The 20,954-nt window shown below is 40.4% G+C and overlaps 1 protein-coding gene and 1 pseudogene across 12 annotated transcripts in view; both read right to left on the bottom strand.

Moving 5' to 3' along the window:
- FHIT (fragile histidine triad diadenosine triphosphatase) overlaps positions 1-20,954 on the bottom strand; it is a 1,482,405-nt gene that overhangs the window by 1,132,842 nt on the left and 328,609 nt on the right. For 6 of the 11 annotated variants that reach the window (XM_082639705.1, XM_082639708.1, XM_082639701.1 and 3 more), the window contains one exon: positions 4,877-4,980. The exons of the other annotated variants lie outside the window; for them this stretch is intronic. The gene's annotated coding sequence lies outside the window, so the exon portion shown is untranslated. The remainder of the gene's footprint in view (positions 1-4,876; positions 4,981-20,954) is intronic. 11 annotated transcript variants of the gene reach the window in all.
- On the bottom strand, positions 17,719-19,672 carry LOC309813098 (DNA replication factor Cdt1-like; annotated as a pseudogene). The gene is made up of 2 exons: positions 18,899-19,672; positions 17,719-18,679 (listed from the first exon to the last, which is right to left on the bottom strand). The product of its transcript is annotated as a DNA replication factor Cdt1-like (transcript).

Below are 20,954 nucleotides of genomic sequence, written 5' to 3'. Positions count from 1 at the left end.
GCAGTTTCTTAAATATAATCAGCTTAAAATAATCCTTATGTCAAAGAGGCATATTTTGGGGTTACCCATTCTGCTCCCATTTACCACCCCCCCAGCAGCTGCTTTGTCTAGTTGACAATTTAGTCAAGGCCAGGAAACCTAAATGGCAATCTGAAGGAAAAGTTGGGGGCAACTTCAAGATACCTGACCACTGGGATAAATACCCCATACCCTGTCAGAAAGCACTTTCTACCATGACTTGTACAGCTCTCATTTATTCTTCTACTTGAAGTTCATCTCCAATTTTGTCAAGAAGCAGAGTAATGGGATTCAGGGCCAGGATTAGGGTGAGGCAAGTGAGACAATCACCTCAAGTACAAAACTTAAGGAGCGCTAAAAAAACAAAAAACAAAACAAAAAACAAAACCCCTCAGTAATCAAGATTATACTTCAGATGAGATTGGGCACATTCAGGGTGGTATGGCCATAGACCAAGATGAAACTTCAATGCAATATTTTTTTTTTTTTTTTTTTTTTTTTTTTGCAGTACACAGGCCTCTCACTGTTGTGGCCTCTCCCGTCGCGGAGGACAGGCTCTGGACGCACAGGTTCAGCGGCCATGGCTCACGGGCCCAGCCACTCCGTGGCACGTGGGATCTTCCTGGACCGGAGCACGAACCTGTGTCCCCTGAATTGGCAGGTGGACTCTCAACCACTGCGCCACCAGAGAAGCCCTCAATGTAATATTTTTAAAAATCAAAATTGATGTGAAAAATTAATGGTGAACAAAATATCAAATTTTAAATAAAGATTAATGCCATGCTGAATCACATTTGAGCCTGCATATGCACTCCTATTTATATGTTTTCGTGCATTTTGTTAATTTTTTTGGAGGACACTGAAGCCAGAATTTATTACAATGTCAATTTTGTAGCTTTAATGGGTACAAAGTATATAACATTTTCAACATTTATTTCTTTATCTTGTTTTCAATGGGGAGAATTGTCATCTTTGACATTTTCTCATTAGTAGTAATGATCTTAAATGATTTTAAATTAATTTACTTAGTTTCATTAATTTAATTAACTTCATTTTTCTTTTGCCTCGGGCTCCAATATGGCTCAGCACAGCACTGGTCTTTATTTAAAATTTTTATATTTTGTTCATCATAGATTTTTTTGGCATTTATTTGATTTTAAAAATAATATTGACCTAAAATATCTTTTTTCTTGATCACTGAGTATTTTGACACTCTTAAATTGTGCAATGGTTGTTCCATCCAAGTCAAAGTTGAAGCTATAGACATTTCAGATACGTAACATAAATTTAAAAATGGCTCTAAACGTGGACAGGAGCACAAGACATGTTAAGTGAGAGAAGCATCCTGCAGAATAATATGTAAGTATGGGCTCATTTGTGCTTAATTTTTTAAAAAAATAACTCTAAGTCATTATATATCAAATATACATGGATGGTAATGTTACACAACTCAGGGTTGGCTGCTCGCAGCTTGAAAGCCAATACTCAAAAGACAAATGTCGATTGGAAAAGCAAGATTGCTATATTCAGGAAGCCAGCAACCTGGAGAGAAGGTGGGCTCATGTCTGAAAACCAACTCCAAAGATTCTGCTCAACCGTTAAAGTTTTTTTTTTTTTTTTTTTTTTTTTTTTTTGCGGTACGTGGGCCTCTCACTGTTGTGGCCTCTCCCGTTGCGGAGCACAGGCTCCCGACGCGCAGGCTCAGCGGCCATGGCTCACGGGCACAGCCGCTCCGCGGCATGTGGGATCTTCCCGGACTGGGGCACGAACCCGTGTCCCCTGCATCGGCAGGCGGACTCTCAACCACTGCGCCACCAGGGAAGCCCCCGTTAAAGTTTTTAAAGGGAGAAAGGGGAAGTTAATCACAGTTAATCATTTGAGGAGGTGGTCATAGTCTTCATTATCTTTCACTGTGTGCAGACTTTCTTCTGATTGGTTGGTGGTGAGGTAACAGTGTGGTGCCCCAGGAATCTTGTGACCAGCCTGAAGTTACCACCTTCCACCTGGGCAGTGGCCTTAGTTCCAACAGAAGAACTCAAAGATATATTGTTATGGTTCCTTGAGGAGGAACCAGGACCCTGCCTCATGGCTGCACTATAGTTTCTTGACTGCTCCTCCTTTGTTTCTGCGTTCCCTGCCTTTTCTGATTAGCAACTGTCTGAATCTGCCCTTTGGAACTCAGGGAGGGTCAAGGAGGCTAAATGAAGCCTATTTCCTATAAACAAGAAAGAGGGGACATGGAAAAGATTTGTACCTCAGAGGGCCCCACAGGGTCCTGCTCCATTTCAGTAAAGGGTAAAGAATTTAGTCATTGAGGCAAGAGGTTCTCAATCATGTTACTGCAAAATAATACATTAGGTGCTCAAGTAACATGTTACTATCAATAATAACTACTAAAGCATTATTCTTTGCTCATCTTGATATCTTTGAAATATCCCTACAACAATGTGATTCTCACTCACTTGTAGCTAGGTACATTTTTTTTAATTTCAGAGAAAATGTACTGGGAATTATAAGCAACCACTGTAGATTCAAGGGAGTTCATGGGCATCTCAACAATATGTGTCACTGAGCACCATTCTGTTTTGTTTTGAGGTTTTTTTCAGTACGTGGTCAGTATCCCCTCTTTTCAATAATAGCAAACATTGTTTTGTTTGCTTTTTTAAGCAGCCTTATGCAGGTATAATTTTAAAACAGTAAAATGTGCCCCTTTTAGTGTACATTTTTATGAATTTTGATGAACACATACAGTCATATAACTGTCAACTATAAATTGGCACTTGCCATCCACCTCTACAAGGATTAAATCATATGCTGCTGCAGCTGCTGACTTTGAAAACCCTCTGAAAGGAGTTCAGGGTAGAGAGCAGAAATGAGGCATTCTGTGCTCTGGGAAAAACGCAGAACAGGTCTTCAGATAGTTAGATATTTTATGAGCTGATTTTATGAGCCCAATTCTTGTCTCTCGTATCTAGAAAAGCACTAAATTGCTTCATGGTGACATCTGCTCGTGACTAGCAGTAACCTTCATGAGACTAGCAGAAACCTTTTGCAAAAAACATGTGCTTGATTGCATGTACTCTCCTTTCACCAAAATCACATATATACTGACCTTCCCCCCTACCTCTTTGGAGCAGTTTCTCAGAGCTATCTGAAATGCTGTCTCCCAGGCTATAGTCCTCACTTTGCCCCAAATAAAACTTAACTCACAACTCTCACGTTGTGCTTTTTTTTTTAAGTCAGCATAACCAACATTAAAATGAAGATATAGAACAAACTTTAAAAGCCCATTTTTAGATGAGACTTAGAGAACAAAAACCACTTTTTAAGTTAAAAATGTAATTGGGAGAAGCAAAATAAAAACCCAGATTTGGGCCACCAAAGCCATTGAACAAGTCTAAGTGAGATAAAAGGCATGAAGCAAACACTCTGTAGAGCACAATTCAGTTATAAAAAAAAAAATCATATAATTAATTTAGCAATTCTATTGCTTTACACATAACTGTGCATAATGTATCTAACTCATTAAGACACAAAGTCTAGTCATATAATATTATCACAAGGTAACAAAGTTGCACTATTTTCTAGACATCTGGATTACTAAACCAATTTTACACATTTAATTCAGCTATTTGGTGTCATAAACACATAACAAAAATTCACAGGGAAAAAAATTATTGTACATCTGGCACAAAGATGGCTCCAAGAATTGGACTTATGATGAGTAAATCATGTTTTTCTATCCTACTTCCTCCAGAGTATAAATACTCCAAATATAACTGTTTCCAAAGTAACCACGATCAAGAAAGGAGATTGCACAAAGGAGACAAGAATGAATAAGTTATATCCAGCCCTCTTTAAAGGCTGAGACTTCCCCTCAGGATAAGGAACCTGTAGTTTCTTATCCTTGGCAAGTTGGCCTATAAACCAAAAATGAGTGTCTCTTGTTTGTTCTAGCTTTGGTGCGCATCAGATTCTCCAGAGAGAGAGCCTAATTTTTAAGCCACGCGTCATTCCTGTCTAGAACTTCTTTTACTCATTCATTCATTTAGTTACTCTGTGACGACCTCTATTTGCTGAGCCCTGGACTACGGATCCAAAATCTCAAACACCCCTGCCTAGGAGACAAGGAAAGATAAGGAGGCTGGAGTCTCCATCTTCCCCCTTTCCTCCCCAGCCATCAGCTTCTGTTAGCATTAATCCTGTGAGTTGTGGCAGCCCTGGAGATTCAACATGATTAGTCTTAAAATCAAGGGCCACTACTAACATCAATAATAAAAGAAGTATTAGAAGAAAACATTAATTTCTTTACAACTTCGATGTGGGGAAAGCCTTTCTAACTATGATTCAAATCCAAATGTTAAAAAAATTAGGAAAAGATTGAAATTTTTGACTATATGAAAATTTTAAAACTCTTTTGCACAGAAAAAAAGACCCATAAGCAAAGTCAAAAAACAAACACATGCTAGGAAAAAGCATATACAATATATATAATAGATTAAGCACCAATCACTTGTTAAAAGTTAAAGGAAGAAAGGTATTCAAAACCCCAGTTCTTTGTATGAGCAAAATAAAGGAACAAGAAGGTCACAGAAAAGGATATAGAAATGGCCTTTAAACATATGAAAATATGCTTACCTTCACTTATAATAAGAGAAAAGCAAATTAAAGCTACAGTTAGAATTACAACAATTATACTACACTGATGTAAGAGGTTAACAATAGGAAACTGGGTGTGGAGTACATAAGAACTCATACAATGTGTATTATCTTTACAACTTTTCTATAAATATAAACCTATTCTAAAATAAGACATTTATTTAAAAACAACTGCACCAAGATACCGTTTCTCACTTACCAGATTAGCAGAAGTTCAAAAGCTTGACAATATACTCTGTTGGCAAGGGTGTGGAGAAACAGTCCCTCTTTTGCATTGCTAGTGAGAACGCAAAAGGGTACAACCTGTATGAAGGGATATTTGGTATTAGCTAATAAAACTATGTATATGTTTACTCATATATCCATCTACCTATTTATCTGTATGTTTACTTAACAGCAATGTCAGTTACAGCAATTCGCTCTGAACATACACCTTCAACCATAAAGGAGAAACAATAGACACGAAGTTATTCACTATGGCCTTATTTCTAATAACAAAATACTTAACAATCTAAGCCATCCACAGGAACCACCCCGGTATATGACAAGAAGGAATACTAGTCAGCTGTAATAAAGAATAAGGAGGATTTTTATAAAATGATATGGAAAAATTGTCAGGTTAAAAAAAAAGCAAAGTGAAAAAGACTATGTGTAGTACACTACCTTCTGCATAAGAAAGGACAGAAAGTATGTATTCGCTAGTTTTGTAATAAACACCTGAAGGATAAACTGGAAACTAATGAAAACATTTACTATGGAGGGTAGGTAAGATCTGGGTTGAAAGGGTAGGCATGAAATAGGACTTTCTTGGACAACTTTTTATCTAAGTTTGGCTTTTGAACCATGTAAAGTTTTACATATTCAAATAGAAAAAGATGGAAAAAACAAAACCTAAACTTGCATGCAAACAGGAGAAGAAGTAAAAGGTATGCTATATTGACAAAAATAACCACAGAGGACAAAAAATGAATTCCAATAAGTTTTGAGTCTGGTACTCTGAATGTATATTCACAGTGGAGCATTAATACAAAAAGAAATACAAATTAATCTTGAACTTTACTTAGTAGATTGGTTGTTGGAAATAGTATTGATGTAGTATTTCTGACACTATTTTCTGAATGTTACAGGATAGAGCAAATGAATCAATACATTGAACTCTAACAGTGGAATAAAGGAGATACGAATAAGGAATGAGAGAAGCTGAAGAAGAATTTTGTGATGTTGGATTTGAAATGTAGGTTATTACATATACAGTATATACATGTATATACACATAAATACATACATATATCTTAGAAGTAATGACACCAAAGTATCAATGATCCCACCTAGTAGCCAAATCTTTGTTTCTAAATTCCATTCCCCACTAAAGGGAGGCAGTGCTCTTTGAAGAAATGACTTATTCTTGATCAGGACTAGGGAAAATACAATGTAAGCTTAAAAGATCTTATTTTCTTCAAGGGCATACTCAAAACTGACAGAGACATGTCAAAAGGACACAGAAACTAGATTAGAGGGGATCCTACTGGCTAACCTGGGGACAATTTGAGCATCACTGAAGAATAAGGATCTGTTTATATAGTAATATTTAATTTGTGGAACTTCCTTGAGCTATACACATATGATTTGTGCATCTTCTGTAAGCTGACTTTACTTAATACAAAGTTTGAAAAAAAAAAAGCTGTGATAAAAGCAGCAAAGAAAACATATATTTTATTTTAGCTGAAAGAAGTACCATACTATATGAGTAAATTGTTCCAGCTAGGATGATAATAATCCAATCCTACTACGGATATGGGGAGGAGGAGCTCTTTTGTTACCAAAGAATATCAGCTAATAAATATATAAGGCTAATACAATTAGAAGAACACCATCAGGCAAGATTCATCCATGAATAATAAAACCAATGGATGAAAAGTTCTTGGGAAACAGAATATTCACCCACTCTCAAAATATCACCTCACAGATTACTTACTAATTACAAAGCAAAAAACAAATTTCAATAAAACACATACCTTCCAAAATTTGAGGTATTTGGAGAATATTACCTTAATCAAGTGATCATATGGCATCACCAAGAATGATACAAACAAATTAGGTGCCTCTGATATGATGCAATGTGAAGTATACAATATCACCTAGGTAGTATTTTAGCCAAAAATGTTTAAACTAAATCTAATCATGAGGAAACAACTGGACAAATCCACATTGCGTGGCATTCCAAGACACTAGCCTGGAAACTTCAAAAATATTAACTCATGAAAGATAAATAAAAGCAGGAGACTACTGTAGATTAAAGAGTCCAAAGCAGTGCAACAAGTAAAGAAATGTGTAATCTGAGTGGATTTATAGAAAAGAAAATAGAAATAAGGAAAAAGGGACACTACAATGTACAAGGGACATTAATGGGGACATTTGACTATATTTGATAACACAGTATTTAAATTTCTTGGGTGTGATAATGGTATTATGGTTACACATTGATCTTAGGAGATACAAGGTTAAATGTCAGGTAGAAATACAATGTCTACAGCTGAATTGCAATTAGTTTTTCAAAAGTATATAAATGAGAAAAGAAAGCAAATGAACAAAAGTGCCAAAATATTAATGAATAACTGAATTCCTGTGAAAGGTATTTGGGTATCTGTTGTTCTCTCAATTTTTCTTAAGTTTTAATATTTTCAAAGTAAAAAGTTGGGAGGGAAATAATTGGGATAGACTGTAAAAAAAAAAAATCAAGGACAACTAGCATTTTCTAAATGCTTGCTATGTGTCAGGCCCTATTCATAAGGGGATTTCAATAATAACTCATTTAATCCTCATAATTCTATGTGATTGATAATAATACTTCTACAGATGAGGAAATTGAATACTATAGAGAGAAAATAACTTGCCCAAGCTAGTAATCAGAGTAGTTAGGATTTGAACCTAAGAAATTTAGATTAAGAGTTCATTATCATAGACACAATATTTTTCTGCCCTTCAAATAAATAATAAATCAGATTATTGAAACATACTTATTGAATAATATGAAATAATATGATTAGTAGAACAAACATATAATCACATCAGCCTAATAATTATACCTATCTGATATTTCCTACATGCCCAACACAGAATTCTGGAGGGTTCAATTGGTTCTGATTAGTTCTCTTTCCTATGCTGGAAAATAAGACCAGCAATAACTGGAGGCCAATGAAAATCTTGGGGTGGGGTGGAGGGTTGATTTTTATTACCATAGTATCTTCAGTTATGGGTATTATTTTTAAAACAGAGAATACAGAGAAAGTTAAAGAATCAATATTTATAACTAGTATGTTTAAAAAAATCAAAGAAAAAGGAACAAAAGTACAGGTGCTTTGAGGTTTGGATTATGATAAAAATGCCATTATAAAGCAATCCATTTCCCCAGATGGTAGCAGCTAAAGACCCTAACACATCATTAGTCAGTTAATCAGCTTTCTCTCACAATGACTCAATGGGGTGCCTTCTTTAACTCAATACAGTAACCAGCTCACCAACAGTATCTAAAAAAGAGAAAAGTTACAAGAATAAAAAAATTGACACAAAAAGCTATGGAGAAGAGAGACTGAAACAGACAAAAGCGGTTGTACTATAAAAGAAAGTGAGAAATGGAAAGGGAAATGTCAGGAATCAAAGGTTAAAAGAGAAAAGATAAGGATTAAAAAAGAAAAAAAGATATTCAAGTCTCTTATAAAAGAAAAGGGACAAGTCGGGAGATAAAAATCATGACCAGAGTTGAAGCCTGAAAACACAAGGCAACAGAAAAAAAGAAGTGGTATTAGCAGTGCCATTCACTCACTCATTTACTCATTCATTTAACATCTAGAATACAGAAGGTACTTTGTGGACCTTTGAGAGACACAAAAATGATAAGCAGGGACCCCAGCCCTCAAAGAGCCTAGCTGCTCAAGATATTCTTATTTTTGCATGTTCCTATTTTTTAAATGTGATTTTAATTATTGATGCCATACCTTAGTTAACTGTGGTAGTTAATTTTATATCTCAACTTGACTGGAACACAGGGTGCCCAGATTAAACATTATTTCTAGGTGTGTTTTTGAGGGTGTTTCTAGATAAGATTAGCATTTGAATATGTTGACTCAGTAAACGAGATTGTCTTCCCCAATGTGGGTGGGCATCATCCAATCCAGTGAGGGCCTGAATAGAACAAAAAGACAGAGAAAAGGGGAATGCATCCTCTCTGCCTGACTGATTAAGCTGGGACATCAGTCTTCTCCTGCCATCAACTGTGACTTGCACCATCCGCCTTCTGGTTCTTAAAACTACACCACTAGCATTCCTGGACCTCCAGCTTATAGATGGCAGATTGTGCAACTTCTCAGCCTCCATAATCATATAGACCAATTCCTATATATAAAAGTATATTTATTTATTCTTATATAAATAAAGACACACACACAGGTAACCAGCTTTTGGCAGGAAAGAGCACTTTGCAGGAGGTCCCTTTTGTCTTGTCACTTTAGCAAAGCTATATTGCAGGGGTCCCCAACCCCGTGGGCCGTGGTACATGGCCTGTTAGGAAGCAGGCTGCACAGCAGGAGGTGAGCAGTGGGCGAGCGAACGAAGCTTCATCTGCCACTCTCCATTACTGCCTGAACCATTCCACTCCCCCGCCCCGGTCCGTGGAAAAACTGTCTTCCACAAAATCAGTCCCTGGTGCCAAAAAGGTTGGGGACCACTGCTATATTGTAACTAAACTTAAGCCAGGCACTATTCATCTCTGGCCCAAGCACACTTTCAAATCTTTTGATCACACAATACCTTGCCTAACCTGTTGGTTCTTTCCTTAGATCAAAGAAATAGAAATGAAGAATAAGTAATTAACAGATAACTAAATCTCTTCCCTAGCTTCCCCTTCGGTAATCTTGTGAACAAAATAGCATCTAAAGAAAGATCACAAGAAGTCGACAAGCCTGCACGTAGTGGAAAATGGCAATGAGTCTGATCCCCTATCTCAATGATTAACAGATTTTTTCTCCTTTTCTCTTTAAAAACTTTCATGGCTGAGCAGAGTCTTCAGAGTTGGTTTTGGGACACAAGTCTACCTTCTCCCCAGATTGCCAGCTTTCTGATTAAAAACAACTTTTTCCATTTCTACCAACACTTGCCTCTTGAGTATTGATTTTCAAGCAGCGAGCAGCTGGACCTGAGTTCGGTAACACACACACACACACACACACACACATAAATACCTCCTATTGGTTCTGTTTTTCAGAAGAACCTTAAAACACTAATATTCTCATACTCAGCACGTACTTCCAAATATTACAGCAGTTACATCATCCATAAAAGAGGGTACTTTTTAATGGCAACTGCTGTACTGAAGGAGTTTATTACGAAAGGAGATGTGTTCACATTTCTGATATACTGATAGTATCATCATTAATTAAAGCAGCATCATAAAGTGGTGCTATGATGTATAGATACATTCAACTTTGGAAACATATCATCCATTTTCTTTTCATTATCTTATTCCAGAAAGGTGAACATAGGCAAAGGACAAGGAAATCTAAAGGAAGCAGAAAGACAGATAAGGAGTTTAGGAATCAAGTTTTCATTTTCTTTGTAATTTTCCACAGGACTTCTATGAAAAAAAGCAATACTGACCAATGGAGTATTTTTCATATTGTGTCTGAGAATGAATGCTGGGTAAAGGAAGATACAACGAGGGAGAGGCTCTCAACCAGATATTCTTTCCCAGTATCTCACATGCAGAAAACACCTAAGTGAGGTTTACTTGAAAGAAAATCAGAAATTGACCTCCCAGCCTGCCTGTGTATGGTTTCTGCTCTTACTAAGGTCAGCTTAATCCCTGAAGAGAGATGAAAATTCAAGTTTAAATGGGTGTTTCATACATCCAATTTAGAGGACCCACCTCTACCCCCCAGGTCAACAAAAGAGGGTGAAGAGCATGGAAGTAAACACCCATTATTTAGACTGATCAACATCTGACTCCCTTAGGGCACTGCGCCTCCCCCAACTCATTGTTTTCTCCTGGGATCTCAACTGAGGTGTCTCATCTCCCTTACCAGAGGTAGGAATGTGACTCAAGCTAACCAATCTGAGTCTTCTGGGGGGATTTATATGAATCAGCTGTAGGAGAAAGGCACTTCTGAGAACCTGGGTAGTATTAAAAAAAAAAACAAAGAAGAAGAAAACAGGCCCAGAATGGAGTCACTTGCGCTAAGCCCCATGTCAACAAATCAAGAGTTAATACCTAATCTAATTGTAGTTTCAGCCTCTCCTAGAAATGTAATCTTAACCAGTCAGTCTGAAATTTCCTGGCCAGCACTGGTGAGATAATCCATCTGATGAAACTCTGCCATCCCCCAAGAAGATAACTTTGCCTGAAACAATCCTTTCTTTTATTTATGACTTTCTTGTCCCACCCCCTTTCTGCCCTTTCCTTGTCTGAAGCTCTTTGGAGCCCTTTTCTATCTACTAGACGGGATGCTGCCTGATTCATGAATCGCTGAATAAAGCCAATTAGATCTTCAAATTCACTCAGTTGAATTTTGTTTTTTAATAGTAGTTAAATTCACACCACCACAAGGACTTAGACTGAAGGAAAATTAAGAGCATGTAGAGAAGAAATGGGCTATGAGATGGGGAGGAGCAGATTCACCATGAAGCTACTGCAACTTAAGTTTCCAGGTCCTTTCAGAGCAATGTGGTCATTTATGATCTTTTAATAAAGAAGCTTCTCCAAACTGTGTAAACTTCAGGCTACACAAAACCTAGATTCACCCCTGGAAGAAACAGTTTTGAATATACAATGAAGCACCTATAGCCATCCATGACAAAAGTCAAGTTCATCCCACTGGAAACTGCAATTATGTGAGCCAAAATTTCCATTTTCATTTCTCTTCGGATATCCTGAATTCAGTTTTACCCACTTGCAACTGAAGGGTAGCAGAATATGTCACCCCAAAATATGACTCTTCGGCGTAAGGATTATTTTGAGCCAATTATTGTAAGAAACAGCAGACACAGGAGAAGCTCTGAAAATAGAGTAGAACTTGCCCTTTTGTAAGAGACATTTACATTTATAAAGGAAAACTCCATTAGTAAGTGTCTCCCTCTCTGTACCAGGAAGAGAAGGATTACTCTAAATCACAAGAGAATCTTATCAATGGAGAAGGCATTAAATCTACAGAACAAATCTTACCTTGGTTTACCACGCTCTTCCTAGTAAACTCCCATAACTACCTACCCCAACCCTCCTTATCTTTCTTTTGTCTTTAGCTGAAGATGGCATTTAAGGTAGTAGATGCACCATCTCAGGGAGTTACTCAGTTTTTCTGGGTATCTCCCATGTATACAGAAGTATACAGGTTAATAAATTTCCATTTGTTTTTCTCCTATTAATCTTTTATTACTGGGAGGTTTGGGGTGGTCTCAGCCAAGAATTCAGAAGGGCAGAGGGGAAATTATTTTTCCTCCTCTACATAACCAAAAGAATTTGGAGAATTTACGAAAACAATAAACTTAACTTCCTCTCAGGAAAATAGTATGAATCAATACTACTTTCAACTTTCAAAAATATATATTATAAGCTATTACTTTGCTTTTGTCCAAATTTCAGAATGTTGCTAACAGAAAGTTCCCACATCAGATTTAAGCAATTTTAATAAAACAAACCATAGGACAACCTTTACAGATTTTTCAAAGATATTTTTCCTTTAATTAATTAGTAATAAATGAAAAAAAGAAAGATTAAGCTGACACTACAAAAAAGTCTCATCTGATAATAACCTTTTGGGACTTCCCTGGTGGAGCAGTGATTAAGAGTCCTTCTGCCAATGCAGGGGACACAGGTTCATGCCCTGGTCCGGGAAGATCCCACATGCTGCAGAGCTACTAAGCCCGTGCACCACAACTACTGAGCCTGCGCTCTACAGCCCACGCAACACAACTACTGAAGCCCACGTGCCTAGAGTCCGTGCTCCGCATCAAGAGAAGTCACCGCAATGAGAAGCCCATGCACCTCAACGAAGAGTAGCCCCTGCTCGCCACAACTAGAGAAAGCCCGTGCTCAGCAACGAAGACCCAACGCAGCCAAAAATAAATAAATTAATTAAAATAATGATAATAATAAGTATAACCTTTTTATGCTGTGTTTACCAAATGTATTTTTATTTCTGCATTGCACAGAGTACTTATTTTCTACTGAGTGTTCCATTTAAATTCTCCTCTCTTGGCCAATCCACATGACTGCTAAGGAATCCATTCTTAATACTATATGTGTCAAACCCCTACCAGCAGTGCTTTGTCACCCACAGTCTCCTTGAAACAAATTACATTAGATATCTAAGACTGTTGGAAATCTGCAAGAAAAGCATCTTCAGAAATGTTTCACTTAAGCAAGCCTCTGCCTTCTTGGGATTTTTCTTTGAAGAAGATAATTTAGAAAGTGGTAAAATTTAATGGAGGATATTCCACACTTTTCTGAATAGCAACATGCAAACTAATAAAGGTCCAGAGAGTTCTTCCACGTAGTTCCAAGGAAATAAAATGTGCTTCTTATTAAATACTTCTCAAAAGGTATTTACAATACTACATTTGTTGGAAAAATTAGATATTTATCTTAAAAGAAACATGAAATATTTCATGTCCAAAAGATCAGGAAATCAATCGAAAGGGACCATTTGTCTTGTAAATGATTCATTCAGAATGACAAAGAAAATCACTGTTGTACCAGGAAGTGACCAGCTCATTTGAAGAACAGCAGGCAGTGGGAGAAACATGGATTTTGTGATTTTGAGATTTTGAAGAAAATCACTGTTACTTCCGAGCAATGATTCAAGTCCCAATCAAGTCCTGTCACCACCCCCATACACCTTGCCTCTTCACCTAAAGAAGACAATAAAATTTGTACTGACCCCACCAAAATGTGTGCAGCCAAATGATCTCAGTTTAAAGAACTCTGTATACACACACACACATACACACTCTCACACACACACTCTCACACACACCCCTCCATCACCACCATCATGTTGGAGAACAGCCACCTCAGCAGTAAAGAGATTTGAGAGCTAAGTAAACCTTCTGGCCAGAGGTCCTGGTGTCCTGGTGTCTTCATCTAATCCCAAGTCACTATGGAGTAGGTCCCTGCAGGGCACTGGCTTTGGTGCCACTGCCATTTCCAGCACTGCCAGTTCCTTTAACCCTCAAGACAGCAGAGAAGAGGCATTCAAACCGACGAGTAAAGAGATGTCCTGGCCGTCTAATTTCAAAGTAGGTCATACCAGAATCTTTTATGGTTTTTAGAAGTATGTTATGCTACTCTGACGAAAACCTAAAAGAGTAGTAGCTTCTGTCTGATAAATGCCATAGAGGGGGAAACAGTAAGTCTAAAGCAGAGGGAGGGGGGTGAAATTATTTTGCTGCAATAGGCAACACAGTGAAAACAAGAGACTATTGAAGTTTAAACAAATTAACTATATTTATTCTGGTAAAGACTTTCCTCATATCAGCACTTTAAATACCACTGTAAAATGCTGACAATAATTATGTGAATGTTGCTACAAAAAATTAAATTTCCCAACTAATGGGTTTCAAAGGTGTTTCCGCTCCTGCCTGACACACACATACAGACAGACAGACAGACAGACACACACACACACACAACACGTGCGCATGCGCAAGAACATTTCGGGTATCTCTGTTAGGATTTCCCAAAGTCAACTATACTGTACGGAAGGAAAATATCTATACTCCTACTACTACCACCACTACTACCAAGAAACAAGTCCAAAAAGAAAGAATGTGAGCCACAATACACTAACCTGAGGCCTGTGCTAGGCTTCTAGTTGGAAGCAGTGTGGCAGAGCAGTTATCAACCTGAACTTTGGAGTCACATCATACAGAACTGAATCCTATCTTAGTCATTGGGTGACTAGGGCTAGTAACTAAACCTCCCTGAACCCCAGTTTCCTCATCTGCAAAATGGTGACAGTCATGTATGTTATAGGAATTAAATGATGAAATGTATATAAAGCACTTAGTACAGATTCTGGCTCACAACAAAGCACTTGTGTAGAGTAATTGCTATCATTATTACCATTATCAACAATTGTCACAGAGCATGCTTCTTGGTTAAACAGACACGAAGCTTAGGGGAATAAAGTCACTCTCAGGAAAGTTAAGACTTTAAGAAAATAGAACTTGCGTAGTACTTTGGTTAAAATGCACATTTGTCTGACTTTATATTTTTGGAATTGGCATGTCTATTGGGCAGCTGATACAGCCTGTGCAGGATCTGCAATCTCAACAGAAAGGCAAGTATAACCTTCCTGGTTGTAATAAGCAACTTGTTAATCTTTGGATGAATGGACTTCCCTGCTTTGACCTTTTCTACTCATAATGTGGCCCACAGACCAGAACATCAGCATCACCAGGGAACTTCTTAGAAATGCAAAATCTCAGGCCCCACCCCTAATCTACTGAATCAGAATTTTAACAAGAACCCTAGGTGATTTGTACGCACATTAAAGCTCAAAAAGCACTATTGTAGACCACAAAATTTAATATACAACTTAACCCATTTTGGATGTGTTTCTGTAATCTTTGCTATACAATAAACCACTCCAAAACTAGTGACTTAAAACAATAAGAATAACAACCATTTATTTGTCCTACATCTTCAGTTTGGGCAGCCCTTAGTGGGACAACTCATCTCTCTGCTCCACATAACGTTGACTGGGGCAGTCCAGCTGGGACTGCAAGATCCAAGTTGGCTTCCCTTCCCTCCATGCCCCTCGGCTGATATGACTGGGACAGCTGGGGGCTGGGTGGGCCTCTCTCCATATCTTCATAATCCTCTATGAACCCTCTCCCAATGACCTCTCTCTTGCTGCATAACCAGACTTCTTAAAGCGACGGCACAGGGCTCTAAAGAGTGTTTATCTCCAGACAACCAAAAGTCTAGCTGGACTCAGAACTGACACAGTGTTATTTCTGCCATTTTCTATTGGCCAAAAAAAGTCAAAAGGTCAACCAAAACTCACGGGGAGGGAAAGAGGACTTTATCTCCTTACAGGAGAAGAGACATGCACAGACAGAAATGGAAGAATTTGTTGCAACCATCTTCTCAGATCAGTTACGTATGACAGGGTGTCCGTTCCTTTTTCATTTCCTTTCTCTCCCGGTTCTTGTGATTGGTACAAAATATCCACTTCATTTCGATTACATGATTATATACATGCCCCCATTGGGAGCATAAGGAATTTTAAGGCCTGATATCTCCCCTCAAGGATCTTGTTATAATAAAATTGGTGAAATAAGGCATGCATATCTTAAAATTTTAATAACAATAAAATGCTGTAATAATAAAATATTTAAGTAGCAGTACCAGATAATAATAGAAGTGACGGCCTAAGGCTGTGAACCATTCATTTAATTAACTGTGTACACTTTGAGTGTTCAGGGAAGAGCATGGAAGTGGAGAAAAAGGGACCATGGAAGAGGAGGGATGTATAGCCTGAGCTGAGGAAGATTTCCAAAGGAAGAGTTAGACGGATTTCCAAAAAAAAAAAAAAAAAAAGGCCCAATGAAACATACTTGAAGGATAACAGAACCAAGGAGCCAAGGGAATGGGGTCATGGGGACACAAAGCCATGAATGAGTGTCTCTGCATGTTCTTTCTTGAGTGATGATTATAAATTCAATGTTCCTGAAAGAATTTCTTGCCTCATAACGTCCACCTTTATGCTTCCCCTTAGATATGTTCATATGCCATTTATGGAATTCCCAACAGCAATGTAACCTTGTATTAATAATGAAGGGCTTTTACTAACCTTATACATTTTACTATACCTTGTTGGGGGGTGGGGAGGGAGGACAAACAAACAGAAATGTGGGCATGTCAAATGGCAGCTTGTAAACTTCACTATTCATTGTACAGAAATTAGCACTTCTGGTATTGTTAAGCAGCAACGTGTAAAGTTTACTCTCCCTTAGAAAATAAAAATGGAATGAAAGGTACTGCTTAGAAGAAGCATAAATTTCAATCTCCACTGCAGGAAAATAAGCTCTGATTACGCTACATAGTTCATACACCTCAATGTGCCAGACACTTGTTTTATTATACATTCATGTATAATCAGCTGGTTTTCCAGCAACAGAGAATGAAATTTACAAGTTGTTGTTTAACTTTCTTTGAAATGTATTTTTCTTCCTTCTCCTTTTTCCTCCTCCATACCCCCAAAACATAATATGAGCAACGGGGTTTCTGAATGTTACCACTCATTAATTCCTTTTATAACAATGATTAAGATAATTTTAAACATTGTTCTTGGGCTTTATGCTATCACATATAATAGAGAATGACATAGTTTTGGGTCATACATTTCAAACAATAGCTTTTTAACTTGTTGGGGGTAGAGAGAGCTTTTTAAAAGTTAATAATAAGCATCATTAATAGCCTTTAATTTCTATTTGTTGTTGAAAAGGACCAGGCCTCTGACCCCAGAAGCTCCTCAGAATTTTCACAAATGCACCCATCAGAAATTCAGAACCAGTGCATTTGAATGATTTTACCATTTATTCAAACAAGTTTCTTTTTCTTGTTTCTTTTCTTTTTTTTTTCTGACTTTATCTTACAGTTCTAGAGGCCAAGTACAAAACTCAGGGTGTGGGTGGGCAGGGCTCGTTCTTTCTGTGGCTCCAGGGAGAATCTGTTCCTTGGCTCGCGGCTCCTGCCGGCACCTTCCAATCTCAGATTCTCCATCTGCCTCCCTCTTATGGGGACCCTGTGTGACACCCGGCCCACCAAGATACTCCAGAACCACCTCAGGATCCCACGTGGACACCTGGGAGGGTTATTCCGCCAACCACACTACCTCTCCCCCACCCCACTTCCCTGCACCCTGTATACGCGGGGGGCCTCCACCACACTAATCAGAGGCCCTCAAGCCCAGCAGCCAGAGCCCTGACCCACATGGGGACTTAGGACAGGGAAAGCAAAGTGTGTCGTGTTCCTAAAGAAAGTAAGACACAGGCCCGGCAGCCCATCTGTGTTGGCACCTGTCCGCCGGGCTCACAGCGCCACCTCAGCACGGGCAAGGTGGGCCAGCCATGCCAAGACACCTGCCAGGTCAGCAGCCTTGCCCAGATTGACGCAGGTGTCCATGTGGATGCGGTGGAGGCTGAGCCAGTCGGACAGCAGCAGCTCAGAGAGGAGGTGCACGTGCTTCTCCATCTCCCAGGGGCTCATGGCCGTGCGGCAGCTGCCCACCATCCTGGTGCAGGCCATCTCCATGCTGAGCACTGGCTTGTGCTCTAACCCGAAGATGCTGCGCAGCACGCAGGTCACCTCAGGCAGCCACTCAAGCCCCTGCAGCCGCTGCTCCTGCTCCGGGCGCCGGGTCATCTGCGCCAGCTGCTTCTGCGCCTCCTGGGCCAGATCCGCTCCAGCAGGGCCTGGGAAACCCCCTTCAGGGCGGCAGGCGGAGTGGCGGCGGGGTGGCTGGCAGTGCCGGGCTGGGGGACCGGGGGCTGCTAGGCTCGGCCGTGAGCTGGGCCAGGTCACTCAGAGCCTTCTCCATCCTGGGTGACACCAGGCTGTGGGCACCGGCCAGCACCTCCTGGGCAGTGGCCAGCTTCTCCACGGTGGGCGGCTGGGGCAGCTTGGCTGGCTCGATGTCAGGCACTTCGTCCACACTGAAGCGGGGGTGCCAGCATGTCAGCTGGTCCTCAGGAACCTCCATGGGCGGGGGGGGGGGCGGTCAGGGAGGCCAAGAAGGCCCTGTGATACTACTGGAGGCGGGCTACCAGATTCTGGCTGAAAATCTGGCGCCACTGCAGCAGGCGTGACGCCGTGAGCTGGGGAGCCGCACTGCCAGCCTGCTGGTCCAGCAGCGGCTCGATGGTGAGCTGGTAATCAGACCTCCTGCCACCGTCCTTGAATGTGGCGGCGTAGCGCTTCTGGCAGAAGCAGTAGGAGCCAGGGTACACAGTTTTGTTTTTTTTTTTGCGGTACGCGGGCCTCTCACTGTTGTGGCCTCTCCCGTTGCGGAGCACAGCCTCCAGACGCGCAGGCTCAGCAGCCATGGCTCATGGGCCCAGCCGTTCCGCGGCATATGAGATCCTCCCAGACCGGGGCACGAACCCGTGTCCCCTGCATCGGCAGGCGGACTCCCAACCACTGCGCCACCAGGGAAGCCCAGGGTACACAGTTTTGATCCGGCCCACACTTCGCTCCTCAAAGCGCTTGCGCATCATGTCCTGGACTCCCTGCTTGACCTCGGCGAAGGTCATAGGCTCAGAGCGGTTGTACAGCATGACCACGATGATGTCCATGCTGCAGAACATCTCGGCCAGCACCTGGTACTTGTAGGGCAGCACAAGGCCCGGGGGCCCCGGCTGGGCCAGGGCAAGGAAGCGCTGATAGGCATCCGCTCACCACATAGCCCCGCTGGGTGCCCCTTGTCCTCCAGTGCTCTAGGTTCCCCAGCATTCTTCTGTGCACTTGCCTTCAGCTCCTGGACCCGTGCCCCCAGCTCCTGTGCCTACTGCAGGCAAGACTTGAGCTCAGAAAGGGTGACCTTTGAAGGGACCTTGTGTCCTCCTGGGCTGCCAGGCAGGGTCGCTGACCAGCTGAGAGGGTGGCCTTTGTCTTCTTGCTTTGGGGAGAAGAGTGCTCTAGGGAGCCAGGGACAGCTGGGGAACTAGGGCCAGAGACTGCGTTGGCCAGCAGCCGCAGCCTCCTGTGCGGGGGCGGAGCAGGCTCATCGCGCTGGGGCTCGGCGGGTTGGGCGTGCTTGCCGCTGCTGCCCAAACGGGGCCGGGGCGCGGGGCTCAGGGTGCACCAGACCGGCTTGGTGCATCTAAGAGATGGTATGCAGATCTTCAGGAAGACCCTGATGGGCAAGACCATCACCCTGGAGGTGGAGTCCAGTGACACCATCAAGAATGTGAAGGCCAAGATCCAGGATAAAGAAGGCATCCCCTCTGACCAGCAGAGGCTCATCTTTGCAGGCGAACAGCTGAAAGATGGCTGCACTATTTCTGATTACAACATCCAGAAAGAGTCTACCCTGCACCTGGTCCTTCGTCTAAGGGGTGGCTGTTAATTATTCAGTCTCGCATTCATAATGCCCAATGATGGCATCACTCTGCACATGGGGCTGCACCATGGCGGGAGCAGCGAGACCCCAGCGGTGGGACCACGAGCAGAAGTGGAGACGCGTTTCCCGCTGATTTTCTCGCCATGCCCTGGTCCCGCCCCCATTGTGGGCGGAAACCATTGGCGCAAACAAGTTTCTAAATAGTTCTCCTGGATAGGAAGGACCCGAACCTTGGAAGAAAGTGGTAGAGCTATATTCTGTAGAGTCATGGCAAGCAGTAAAGGAATAAGGGGAGTTGCCACCTCATTACTAAAAGTGTCAGTGCAATGATATTCTAATAAAAGGTGTTCTAACAGAAATTATAAGAAAACTCTCAAAAGAGAAGTCAGGTGCAATACAGCAGAGAATCAAGCAAAGACATCTTTATGTAAGGGGGGAGTAAAAACATACAAATATACCACCCCTATAATTTTCTTAACTTATAATTTTTGAATAGATGATACATACAAGAAGTAATTAATTGAAATAATACCAAAGTAGCAATGTACATTGAAAAATGTCTTCTGACCCATGCTTTTAAAAATCTCTTATGCAGTCTTCAACATATGCATATATAAATATATATACATATACTTGACATTTCTATCACCACAAATAATAGCATATTCTAACCCTTCTTTCACTTAGAGATGGTTCTATATAGATACAGGCTTTATAAAGGCTTAATTATATTACAGTGCATAAATATTCCATAATTTATTCACCTAATCTATTTCTTGGACATTTAGACTATTTTAAATCATTTGCTATTAAACAAAATGCCATGACGAATATTTTAGTACAGAGATTTTTGTGCATCTAGTGACTATATTTCTAAAATAAATTACTAGAAATGAAACTGCTAGGTCAAAGGGTTGTGTGCATTTTATTTTGATAGTTATGGCCAAATAGCTTTCCAAAGACAATATACCAATTTATACTTCCATTCATGATACCAATATATCTTGCATTGAAGGAATTCCAAAATATCCGAAAGTTCACCATCATTTTTCTGCCAATTGATCCATTCCCTCTGAAATGGGGGTTGGGGGTAAATATCATCTACTTTTGCTTGTAAGTATAGGCAGGTTATAATTATTATTACCCAAGATTCAAGGCTAT

Source organism: Mesoplodon mirus (assembly GCF_964341445.2).
Source record: "Mesoplodon mirus genome assembly, chromosome: 12".
In the NCBI taxonomy this organism is placed as follows: Eukaryota; Metazoa; Chordata; class Mammalia; order Artiodactyla; family Ziphiidae; genus Mesoplodon; species Mesoplodon mirus.
Note: the sequence above shows the minus strand (reverse complement) of the source record. Positions and strands in the feature narration are given on the sequence as shown.